The sequence below is a fragment of the Taeniopygia guttata genome, chromosome 10, assembly GCF_048771995.1.
Source record: "Taeniopygia guttata chromosome 10, bTaeGut7.mat, whole genome shotgun sequence".
NCBI lineage: Eukaryota > Metazoa > Chordata > Aves > Passeriformes > Estrildidae > Taeniopygia > Taeniopygia guttata.
Window position 1 is genome coordinate 14,613,560 of NC_133035.1, and position 13,383 is coordinate 14,626,942.

A 13,383-nucleotide genomic window follows, 5' to 3' on the forward strand; every position below is an offset into this window, starting at 1 on the left:
CTGGCCAGTCCAGCATATCCCTCTCACATAATTAATCAAGACCAAGCACTAGACTTGCTATTGTCCCATTTTGGAGCATTATGGAAATCCAAGATTTAAGCCAATGCTTTAATGTCCCTCCTCGTTTAATACCATTACTGCATTATAGATTTAAGGTAGCTTCTAGGTGCTAAATTCTCAATGCAGTGTGTGGGACTTAATGTCAACAGAAGTTCCATCACTAAGTCGTTTGCTCTGCTTTGAAAATGTTCCTCTTAACCTCTCACCTGCAGCTTAATACCTGGGCTAAATGGGACACTTTTAGGGTATTCCTCATGTCAGCCTATTCCCTGGAGAGTCACAGGCTCTGAGACACAGATTTCACCCCAATGGACATTTCACCATGGTCCAGATCTGAGGTGACAAATGATAAGCAAAGATGCAATGCTCACCTTCTAATTTCCTTTGGACAGCACAGCCTCTATCTTGACCAGGAGAGAAGGGAGTTTGTGGCAGGCTATAGGAAATGGGGAAGGGAAGTACCAGATGCTTTTTCTTCCCTTCCCCATCCAGGAGACACAAGTTTGCACAGAACTGGGGCTGCTGCTTCGTGCCAGTGTTTGAAGTCTTTCTGATTCAGGTGTCAAGATCCCACTGACAGCTACATGACAACATGTTTTCTACTTGCTGCTTTCAAATAAAAAAACAAAATGAGATTTCCTTTGCTGTGCCCTGTAAGTCTGTTTTTCTCTATTTTTAAGTCTAAGCTGGATGCAATAATTATTCCTTTAAAATCAAGGGTTATTGTACTGCTTCCAGCTGTGTAGTTGAAATGTTACCTAAACCTCTTCAGCTGATAAGCTAGAATCAGTCTCTAATAAAGAGTGAGACTCAATTTCCCAAATAATATCCCTCCTTAAATAGAAACCTAATCAAACACATACCACATTCTCAATGGTCACCTGAGCCTATTTCCCAATAATCTGTCTTTCTGTGCCAGAGTATTAAGTCTGGTAAAGTGAAAAAAGAAATTGTGGAGGAAATTAAAGTTGGTTTACTGTGGCAGCCATCACTTCTAGCTCAGCCACTGCATCATTCTTCGCTGCTGTGAAATTAATTTTGGAAGCAAAGTTCTGTTATTGCTCCCTCATATTCCCTTATAAGTTCCCTGAAATGTATGTGAATAGAGTTGTGACAGGGATGGCAGGGTCAAGCTACAGATAACCAGGAAGAGTTAATATAAGAAGCTCTGCTATTCCATGGTATATATCCCTGGAGCACTGCATGCACATGGAGCCTCCCAGCAAGTAAATTTGTATACAGATGGAAATGTTTGTACCTGAAAATGAAAAAATTACACGTATTTCTCAGCCAATTGAGAGATAAAGCCAGTATCCTGTTGTCTACAAATCTGGTAAGATTTAAAACCCATACTGATCTCCTTGCAGATGCAACACAAATAGTTTTCTCACATATAATAAGAACAACATAAATCCTTCACCAGAATTATTTACTGAATTACTTTCCATGACCAGTTATCAAAGGAGAAAGCAAAGTAGTAATGAATTGAGAAAGAGATGATGAGAAGCTAACAAAGTATTCATGTGGTTTTATTCCTTTGGGCAAAACCTTTATTCCACCAAAATCAATGAGAATAGAATAGGATGAGTTATGATTTATTGCTACAGTCAGATCTCATTGTGCTGCATTAAAGAGATTGTGATGATTACAGGTTTTCTCTGAACATGCCACAAACAGCGACATATTTAGAAAGCATCAGATGTCAAACACCAAACTGTTTCTGAGAGAACTTATAAAATCAGTGTCACATCACAAAATGGATCAAAATAGTGCCTTTCCCAGTTTTTGTTTCCTTTCTGCAAGCACTAATTCCTCAATGTGCTAATCCAAATTCTTTTTTGATGTGTGGCCATTGTAAGTCAGCTCTGAGGACAGCACAGCCACACTAGCCTGGGTCTGGCAGAGTATGTGGCATCTGGAGCATAAATTAACGTGGCTTTGCTTGTTTCTTTCCTTGATCATTGACCAGATAATCAGTGATGACTCAGAATTACTCAAAGAGTAGCCACTGCAAGTTCGTTTTGTTATCCTTGGTGTTGCCTTGTCTGTGTGTGCACTAATCATGCTCCAGGGTAGCTGGATTTAATGACATTGTCATCAGAAAGTGGGAGTGTCTTTTTTGAATTTTTTGTGGCAATAAAAGCCTAGCTGATGTATTGTTAGTGATATTTTCCTGCTTACATCCTTAGCATGGATGGTACCAAGATGAAAGCAACACTGTCAAGGCTTTTTGGCTACAGCTAAAATTCCTATTTGCTATCAGAAGAAATTATGTTAAACCAGCCATAGTAGGGCTGGAGGTACCTCAAAGACATACTGCAGTGACAAAAAGCATTACCAACACAGAGATGCAATTGCCTTTCATGGGAGCTTAGCTCCCAGGTATGACTGATTGTTTTAGGGCAGCAGCACTGACAGGCTGGGCTAATTTTATCAGTTGGAAATTTCCCTCTATTTTTGATTTATTTTATTGGAAAATGTTCTCAAAATGCTTGTCCGGGGATTTTGTATATTAAGTGTTTTTCTTTGCTGGAAGGGAAGTGTCAGGATGTTGAAGTCCATCTGGTTTTAAGAACCTGGCAGTGACTTTCCAAGGAAGAAGGAAGGGGCTGAGCACTGTTCTCATCAGTTTTCCTTGTCACCAAGAAGTGAGGGAGTCTGCAGGGTGCTCACAGTGAGTAGGCACGGGGGGCTTTGAGAGGAGCTTCCTCCAGGCTGGGAATCTCAAACCCTGACTGCTGCAAATCACCTCTGCTGGTCTCTCCAGAACATTCAGCTCAGACCACCCCCTGCTGCCCATGGATGCTCTGGTACCTCTGGAGAAGAGAACAACAGCAGCAGAAAAGGAAAATGACCAGGAGCTGATGAGCAGAAGAACTGGATGTGAGCAGGGACTGCAGTGTAAGATCAGTGATGGTTTGTGAACCTTTTGGTGCAGCTGGGAGGAATTCCCCAGCACTGCTAGAAATGTACCTCCTGTTAGCTGAGAACTGATGATGCTTGAAATGATTCTGTGAGGCAAAATAAGTGCATAAACTTGTATAGAGGTTCAACCTGAAATAAATTAATGAACAATTTTATTCTCTTAGGTGGCTATTTTATTTGAAGAGCTGAGTTCCCTTCTTTTATTTCTGTAAACTGTTTACAGGGTCTTCTGAAGCATCGTCCTTCTCTGATTCACCCAGTAATGCCTGAGGAATTTCCTTAGGGTATGCATGGCTGGTGGGAGGCAGAGCAAGGGGCTGCTGGTGGGTTGGCAGGTGTGGGAGCTTCTCTCTGCTCCTCTCTTCAGTTTCCTGCGAAGCAGTGGGCAAAGTTCTGTGATGCTCAGTAAGGAAAGGAGGGGCCCAGCAGTTCTTGGCAGAGAGATGTACCCAGGTCCCACAGGGTGCACACTGCTTTGTCACTAATGTTCTGGAGAGGCTGAGCGTGGAATATTTCTCCTCTTCCCTGAGGAGATTTTTCCAAGCTCTGGACTGGAACAGAGTGGACACAGTCCTGAGGATGCCATCCCAGCAGTGTCTCAGCTGGCTGGAACTGAGGCCATGTCCCTGTTGATTGACCATCTTTGAAATGAAGGCAGTGTCTGTGCCTAGGGTGGAAAAAGAGCTGTTAAACAAAGAAACAGTGAGGTTATGTTTTATGATCATGGCACTACTTCCCTGATCTTACAGGAAAGTGTTCAGGCTGTGTTTCTCAAAGCAAGAGCTAATCTGCCAAAAGCATTTGGCATGGGCTCACTGACTGTCCTCCTCACCTCAAGTACTGATCTTTTGATCTGCTCATGCAGCATCTCCTGTATGGGGTAGCACATTTTCCATCATTGGTAGGGAATATCTACTGATATTGTGAAGGACAGATCCCCTTTGTGACCCCTCAAAGAGACCAAATATTCAGTAACTTAATCTGGTGCTTCCTGAGCAAAGAAAATAGGTAATGCAGGGACAACTCAGTGCAAGGAAAGTTCAGAGATCTGCAGTCGCATGAGGAAAGAATAGAGGCTGAGTGAGGAAAAAATTTACTCATGCATTTAATTACCTGAGTCAGCCTAAATAAATTGGTCATCCTAGGAGACTGCAGGGATCCAGGAGCACAACCATCATCAGAGGTCCATCAGCAAACATTTGTCATCTTCCAATTAGTGCTGCTCTGCTGGCACAGATTCCCAGTCTCAGCCCGAGATGGGGCCCTCCCTGGAGATGCAATGAAATATTGAACAGAGGGTTATAGGTTGTACAAAAAGGAATGTGTAAAGGGACTCAATTAGGATTGCTTAGGCAAGCTTAACTCGGGCATCTCTTACACGTGATGCACTTGACTGGACTGTAGTAATGTCCTCATAATGCTGGTTCTTTAAAGACAATATCACAGATGAAGAACAAGGAGTATGAAGAGTTGTGTTCACAGAAGAATGAAGAGTAAGTCAGCAAGAAAGCAAACGAGACAGCCAGAGGCAAACTTCCTTAGTGAGAGAAGTCTCAGGATAAAGCCTGACATGGTTCAGCTGCAAAAGATATGTCTGCTGTGTGCTGAGAAGAAAGGATAAACTTCTATGAGAAACGAGCTGGTTTTGCTCTGTACTGAGCTTGATCTATTAAATACAGAGCCAAGTTCAGGTCAGACTATGGAGAAAATATCCTTAGATCCTTCGAAATTAATAATCTTGCTTTTCAGAGCAATCACTCAGATTAATATTGAGAAGCAGAAGAAAGACATTGGCACAAAATTTTAAGGCAGGACATGGAGTTTGCTTTTCCTGAAAGCACTGTCTCCCTTTTTTCAATTCGGAATAAACATCAAGAAGGCTGATGATTACCTGAGGTTTGTAGTTCTCAAACTTTAGACACCAAAGAAAGATTGACTTTGCTGTGTGGTTATAGTTTCAAGACTTGGTGGCAGATCAGTGAATTAAAAATTTTATTCTTAATTAACTGAACTATTTCCAGTATTGTGCACTTAGCTGTAAAGCTTTGAGGTAAAATTAACAGTTGAAAAGAGAAGTTATCTGATGAGTATGGGAATGTAACAGGGGTGTGCATGTTCCCCTGTCCTTGCTGCTTTGTTTCATGAGCCATTGCATTCTTCTTCCCTCTGCCATGCTTGGTTATCTTAGGCTCTGATAACAGTGTGATTGCCACATTGCAGCCCTCAGCAAAGCCAGGCAGCATCCCATGTGAGAATTTGGATGAGGAGGGTCCTGCTGCTGCTGTTACAATCAACCACCCAGCAATTGCTGCGGCTTTGGCTCTGATGTCTACACAGTCCCTGTACAAGGTTCCTTCTGCTGGTGAGATGGTTTGGAACAACAGGATGTCAAAACCTTTCTTTGCAGTTAGAGATCAAATACAGCAGTTTAGCTCAAGATTAAATGGAAATGGGTATTTTGGCTAACTCCCCATGGCAGCTGACTAACCACAAATAAAGTTTTGCAAGTGGCCCATGCTCTAATCCATGGCTCGGTGACCAGAACTCTCTGTGATTGTGTATGTGTGTGTGTTTGTGTGGTCATGTCTGTGAAATGAGGAGCACATCATTTAATTTCTTTCTATCTTGGGTCTCCATCACTAGGAAACAGTTAACATTCCTTTTGCTACTCTGATAGAAATGCCATTCATTTTTAGGCAGATACCCAAAAGGCACCCATACCTTAACTTTATAATTACATATGGCTAAAGGCAGCACTAAAATCTCATGTTCTCTCTCCAGTTCTTGCAAGCTCTTCTTCAGAGGAAATTTTTAAGGCATAAAAAAAGTAATTCAGCTTATCTCTTTTTGTCTTTTCTTTGCAGACATTTCCAACAATGGAAAGTTTCACAAGAGGTACACCCACAAGAGAGCAAGAAGCAAGGAGAATATTCTAAATACAACTTTTGCCAGCAAAAAAGAGAACAAAGTTAGTATATCTTAAAAAAACCTTGTATTACTAGTTTTCTTCTTGATCACACTGTAAAAATCTTATTCATTTCAATGGGATTACCCAAGTGTAACTTCAAGGGGAATTTGGCTTATGTGGGATGAGGGCAGGAGGCTCAGGAGTAGAGGCTGGCAGTATTCTTCATTCCTTGTGGCTCCTTTTTCTGGGAAGGAGAGTGAAAGGGAGAAAACCCTACAGCACATGTACTCAAAACATCTCATTAAACAGATCACTCATCCCAGCCAGAGTCAAAAAGCCCATTCTCCAGCTCCTATGACAAATACACAGAGCCCTGACTGAAGGGATACTCCGGGCTGGAAATCTGGGGTACCCCTTTCTGTGGAACAAAATTAAGTCCAGTAGAGAGAGACAAGAAGTGGCATTTCAAGGAGGAGCATTTCTGTTTGGATGCTGGGGGGTCACACAAAGCTGCTGATGGTGCTGCTGATGACACACAAAGCATGCAACCAGCGCTGCTCTCCAGTGCAAAGCACAGCCTGAGCTGCTGAGCCAGCTCTGCTCAGGAGTGACTGCAATAAACCCCTGCGCTCTGTCCTGTGTATCACCCAGTGGATTAAACACTCCCCAAGAGTACCTAACTATAGCTTGCAGTTATCACAGCATGGCTGCATATCTGGTTGACTAAACCCCTGCAGGGGTTTTGTCCAAAACTCCCACTGACATCAGCCAGGCACAGTCTGGGTGGGGGGTCACTGGAATCCCCCTGAGGATGACAGATTACAACACTCCAAGGGATTAGAGCTAAACCAGTGGGGCTTATGGCACTGGCTGTGTGGAAAGATTTATGAAGGGTTGGCAATTGCAGCCTGCCAGTGAAAATACATGTTTTAACAGTACAGTGACTAAAACTAATGTTGTATTTCTGCTAGCTGCTGCCTGGGAGTTTGCTGATGTACTTAGTTCATAGGTTCAGGGCTAGAAGACCTTACTCATCACAGCTCTTAATGCTCCTAGCCTGCTGCAAAGCCTGGCACCTGACTTGATGAATAGTTCCTGGAATTAATCATCAGAGGAGACCAGTTTCTTCATTGTACATTTGTCTGAAAAATTGCTCTCTTTGTGGAAGCTTTTAATGGATTTCTCAAGTCTTTCTGAACCGTGACACATAATGCCTGACATTCAATGGAAGCGACAAATGAAAGGGATGAAAACTGAGGTGGAAGCATAATTACTGTATATCAAAATAAGCTTTGGTAACTGAAATTCGTAGGTGATGCAGGACGGTTTAACACTGTCAGGGGCTGATAGACCCCTTCTGCACAGCCATCCACGCTGCCACCCTGCTTGCTCTCCCTTCCCCAAACTTAATTGCCTTGCAATTATTGGCTAGGAAAAAACCTGTAATCACTAGTGATTAATTGCCCGTCCCTGGAACTGACAGGGAGAATGGTCTCAGGGCTTCTGTCCATAGCATCATTTAGCAGTGAAAATACAGCAAGTTGTTTTGGAAATGTCAGGGGGAAGTTGCCAGCTCTCCTCTTGGGCTTGGATGGCTGCTGGAGCACTTCAGCTCTGCTATTTCCACTACAATGGAGCACAAATCATCTGATTTTCACAGACAACAATGAGAAACCATCTCCGGGCCTAAAAGAGATTCTGTAATGCATCTCCTCCTGCGGGGAAGTGGGAAGAGAGCTCACCTTGCTTCGGAGTAAGGGTAAAGTAAGAAAATGAAGCAGAGCATTGACCTGCAGTGGGACTCTGCCTTTTTTTCAGAGGAGAGAGGGATGAAATCCTACTGAACCCTAGATTTTCTCACTTCCACCTTTTATACTCTGAAATGCATCAAAACCCATGTGCCCTCATGATCACAATTCACAGACCCACTTTTCTCTCCTGAATGACAGGTTGTCACCATGAGCTCAGTTTGGTAGGATCAAAGCTGATGCTTTTAGAACACTATAGAGAACACCATTATTTCATTTGTCATCCAGAAAAAAGGGGAACAGGATTCCTTTCAGGTTATCATACCCACGTTATTTCTAATTCCAGCAGAGAGGAGCAGACCATATCTCTGCTGTATTTTCATGCCCATGTAGCCTTACAAGCTCTCCTGTCTTGCTATATGTGGAGCAGTATCCAGCATACTGTCAACTACAATCAGGCACTTAGTAATACAGAAAAAAACCCAACAAAACCACAAAAAAACCCCAAAACAGCAAAAAAAAAAAAAAAAAAAAAAAAAAAAAGCCAACAACAAAAAAAAAAAGGTGCAGGAAAATCCTGTGTCCCATTCTGAAATCTCAAGTGATTGGGGAAAATCTTTACAAAAAATGTTACCAACCACATGTACAAGGATCCTGTTATGGGAGTTAGAAAAAACACAGCCACCACATAAGTGCAGCACCATAATTTAGAGGCTGAAATTCTCGTTCTGGGGTATGTGCCATAATTTTTAATAAAAACAAATCTAAAATAGAGATGCTGCCAAGCAAAGCATTACCAGGGCTGCCAGAAGGCCTTCTAAGGAGCCAGCCCTACACAAAACCAGGCACGGTTTGGACATGGCTGGTAAGGAAGGTTTATTTGGATAGCTTGTGGATTTGCATGGGAATTACAGCAGATTGAGGTGTTTCTTTTTTTGCTGAACTGGAAAATATTTGATGGGGAATGCTGTGGTTTAACCCCAAATGGCAAATAAACCCCACACAGCCTCCTGCTCCCACCTAGTGGGATGGACGAGAGAATCAAAAGTGAGAAAACTTGTGGATTGAGATGAAGACAGGTAATTAGGTAAATCAGAAGATGTGCATGCAAATAAAAAGCAAAACAAGGAATTCACTTGCCACTTTCCAAGGGCTGGCAGGTGTTCAGCCATCCCCAGGAGTTCAGGGTCCATCACATGTAATGATGATGGGAAGACAAACACCATCACTTTGAATGTCCCCTCCTTCCTCCTTCTTTCCTCAGCTCTGTACACTGACCATGGCTCCACATGGTCTGGAATTTCCCTTGGGTCACTTGGGGTCAGCTGTCCTAGCTGTGTCCCCTCCCAGCTCCTTCTGCCCCAATGCTGCTCACTGGTGGGGTGAGAAGGAGAAAAGCCCTTGGCTGTGTAAAAACATCCCTGAGTTATCAACAGCACAAATCCAAAACAGCCCCATACAGGATATTGTGGAGGAAACAAACTTTACTCCAGCCAGAAGTAGCACAAGGGAAAATGTATTTCTGAAAATTCACAGCCTCTCCTACTATGTTTTACACAGCAGCTGGGAACAGCTTTTCCAGATGGTTTGAGGTAAAAAAAGAAAAGCATATTTGCTATATGACACTGGAAAGTTCACAGAGCCAGATGACAGCCATGAACCTGGTTTGGGGACAGGACTCAGCAATGGCACATGGAAAACACAGCTTTTCCCACAGCACTTTCTAGATCTGTTCTTATAGTTGTCTCTGTTGGGTAAAAAATTTCCATGTAAGCCTGTTGTACTAAAAGATATCCAATTAAAACCAGACCACTACATCACAGAAAATATATAATTTATTGTTTAAAATGGAACAAGTGTGTTGTAAACTGTTTAAGTTCTGCAGCTTTTGTTCATGCCAAGCCCTGAAGTAATGGAAACTGGATTCCAACTGACCAAAGCAAGATCTTGCCAAAAAATCTTTTGTCTAGTCCACTTGCTGCTTTTATTAACACAAAGTCCCTTGTGGAGAAGATCAAGCAGAGTAGGTAGGAACAAATCCTGGCATCACTTTCTGAGATCTTAGTGGCCTCTCGTATTGCCTTGTGGACTGGATTTTTTGTCTCACTTGCCAGAGCACCACTGAAGCTGAGTTATTAAATGACTGAGTCCCAAACACAAATGTCATAAGCTACTGGGCCCCACTTCTGTCTTGATATTTGTTACATGATGTCACCGCAGGTCCCCAGCCAGGTAATAATTAGCATTGACTCTATGATTGCAGAAGGTTGATCAATTGCTTTATTATATCATCTTATACTATATTATACTGTACTTATTAAGAAACTTAGTAACTATTCTAGCCAGTCCAATACAACTTTGACTTTATTGGTCAATCAATCTAAATACTATCTAGTGTCCAATTAAGAAATCACCCTTTGGTAAACAAATCTCCATGACACATTCTACATGTGCACAACAGCAGGTGTAACAAGTGGAGACAAGAATTGTTTCTCATTCTTTCTCTGATCTTCTCACAGTCTTTCCCAGGAAAATGTCTGGGAAAGTCTGTGCCTGCTCTCTGTGGCCAGAGAGCTGCTGCCACAACATGACATGAATTTTCTTTCTGCTCTGCATCTTGAAAAGGAAGTTCAATGTTGTGGAGAATTTAAAATTGGCTCACACTGCAGAGGAGATTTCATTACCAACATATCAGCCCTCAAGGTACGCAGTAATTCTCTCCTTTATATTACTGGAATTTTTTGTATCTTTTCTAGGAACTAGGTATTGATCCCTGGAAAATGAAAAACACTTAAAATAAAATATAGATAACTAGATAACTGCAATCTCAGTGGTCCCATTAAAGGATGAAATGCTTCATTAACACCTCAGAAGAACATTTGGAACATGAGCGGGCAGCATGGTATCCACAGAGGAATGGCTCTTAAACTTCCCAGGATCAGTCTACACAAGAATTACTATAGTGCAACCAAGACAGATAGAAGTTGCAGTGCTCTTTTCTACCCTATCAAGACAGTTTTTCTGCTTAGAAATTGTTTTATCATATTCCAGGCTAAATCAGCTACTTAGCAATTTAATCTTAAATGCAATAGAGGAAAAGTAAACCTCCACAGAAACCATAAGTAGTTTGACAAAACTAGGTTAAACTATCAATTAAACCAATAGAACTTCATATCTCTATGTGCCCTTGAACTTCTTGACTGTGAAGAACCCGTATCAAATTGCTGGACATAATCTCCCTTGAAGTTTCAGCTTGTAGGTTTTGGCTGGGAAAAAGCTCTTCAGTCTAGCAGAGGTAGCAAATTTAACTGACATTTGAGAAATATAGAAATGCTGAGTCTCTACACATGACTACATAGTTTTCTTGTATTTATTTGATCAGTGATGTGAAGGCAAAAAAGAGCAATATGAGGTGTCCTGTTGATTTCCATGGCACGAAGGTACCGCTGAAAATTTAGTCCCCAAGCATTATGCAAGTCACAACTTGCACATCAGGTGGTGCCTACCTGGACTAGCTGGAAGCACACACTAAATTAGCAGGTTTATGAGAGTGTAATTAGTTTCCAGTGAGGAACCCAAGAGAATATGTCTCCAACATTATTTCAGGTGCTAAAAAAAGCATAATAAAGCCCAAGAGGTAAGTACTCAATATAGAGATTGGATCCACCTGAGCTAGAGTCTTCTATATCTCCCCAAGCCTGCAAGAGGTTGTAGGGGTTGTCCTAAATCCTCATCCACCCACCCGGCATGCAAACAATGCCTGGATCACAGCTCTCCTCCTGAGGGGGTAAAGGCCCCCTCAGAAACTCTGTCTCAGCCCAGAGAGACAGAAAATGGATCCACCTATGGATCTACCCTAATGCCCAGAACAATCTCATCCTGCATTTTCTGCTAGGTTTCCTATCGATTATTTCATCCAGCTAGAGACTGATTCTACTTGAGACATCAATGGTGTTATGTAAATATCTATCCTATATAATCACAGTTATCTACCTAAGGCTTCTGAGGTTTCTAGTTTACTTCTGGCAGGTTCATGAAGAGTAACTCAAGCTAATGATCCATGTCAGTTGGCTTAAATTCCTCACCTGGAAAATGCTCAGGGGGGCTGCAAATCCAAAAAGGTTGAAAACTGAGGCAGTCAATAGACAGATTGTGTCAATCAGTCTGATACTCTTAGTGTCTGACAGAAAAAATATCAATAGTTGGCATGATTGATGGGGAATGAAGGAAATACTACCCACAAACAGAAAGTAAATAAACAGAATCTGAAAGGGCTGTGTTGCATTCATATTGAGACTTCTTACTTCTCCCTTTTTTTAGGCTGATTCGATTTCACTCCTTGGAGTAATCCTTTGATCCAGGCATACTTTATAATAAAGAATTAAATAAATTCGTACATACATAGTGACCCTCATGGAAGCACCTTTAACATGGGCTCCACTCCCACCTGAGTGGAGCTTCTGTGAACTACCATGGAGAGGAATGGAGATACATCATCTTATATTGAGTGACCTCTGTGTAATTAATAGTGTGTTGCTCAATGCCTTGTAAACATATAAGTAAAAAAATTAAAGAAAGGAAATTATGGGTAATTCAGTTGTTTAAAAAAAAAAAGTCTTTCTTGAATGTGTTCATCTCCCCCTGGTGTTTCAAATTCTAATGTTAAGCCATTTGGAACCATAGATAGCAGTTTTTGGCTGGAACCTGGGTGTTTGAGTTCTGCCAGGCTGTAGATAAACATAGATTGATTAACATATTTGTTAACATCCTTTTTACAAGGTTGCAAGCATTTCAGGTCTTTCACATACGGTGGTCAAAATACCAACAAGGTAATTCTAGGAAATACAGAAATTCACCAAGACATTTCCCAGTGTCAGAAATTCATCAGCTTAGGAGTAAAGAAAAAGAGATGAGAGAAGGCACCACATGGGGTCTGTTGTAGGCACAGGTGGGGAGGATCTGAAGGAACTTCATGGAAGTGTAATATCGTTAATAGGCAACATACTGATGGATCTTTCAGTCGCTGGCACTGGAAGAGTGTGACCAAATCAGTTTGTGGAATGGCAGATCAAATTACATGGAAGACCACGCCTCAAGGAAGCATAAAGAAATTTAGGGTGGAAAAGGAAAGACATAAAATCATGTGAGTCCAAACATACACTGCTACTGTTGAAAATGAGCCACTTGCAGGCACCTCTGAGAAAATGAAGCCAGGTGAACTGTGATCTCAGCTCTTGGCAGCAGCTCAGTACCAGTCACACAGAGCATTTCAGCAGGAACTCAGGGTGTGATTTCCAGAGAGGCTGGAGTCTCTTCTCCAAGGACCCGTATGTCTTCTCACGTGGAACAAAGTGTTCTGATTTTTCAAGCACTACACCTAGAGTCCACTTGTACCTTTATCTGCCTTCCACCCAACAAGTCTTTTGGGGAATGTAAGGCTCATCCTTTGCAGCTGGGGCTTCAGTTGGCATTTGAGCTGGTCCTCAGTACTAACCACACTGCCTCCTTAGTGCCTTGTTCTAGGCTGGAGCAAACTGCGTGGCTGGCACAAGTGAAAAAAAATCTGAGGTATCACAAGAGGAGAAAGAGCCTGGCTTCCCCCTGGCAGGGCAGCTGGGAGCAGATCGTGCCACACACTGTGACAAACTCAAGTACATGCTGGCATCTTTAACCAGGACAATACAAACAGTGCCAACACCAGTTATGTTGGGAATGAGTGATGCAACTTTTTGTTGCTACTTT

At 42.1% G+C, this 13,383-nt stretch overlaps 1 long non-coding RNA gene across 1 annotated transcript in view; it reads right to left on the minus strand.

Moving 5' to 3' along the window:
* Nucleotides 1-1,601: 1,601 nt before the first annotated feature.
* LOC140684822 (uncharacterized) overlaps nucleotides 1,602-13,383 on the minus strand; it is a 40,428-nt gene continuing 28,646 nt past the window's right edge. The window contains exons 2-3 of the long non-coding RNA XR_012057628.1: nucleotides 4,099-4,253; nucleotides 1,602-3,652 (exon numbers count right to left, since the gene is read on the minus strand). This is a non-coding gene — a long non-coding RNA (uncharacterized lncRNA). The remainder of the gene's footprint in view (nucleotides 3,653-4,098; nucleotides 4,254-13,383) is intronic.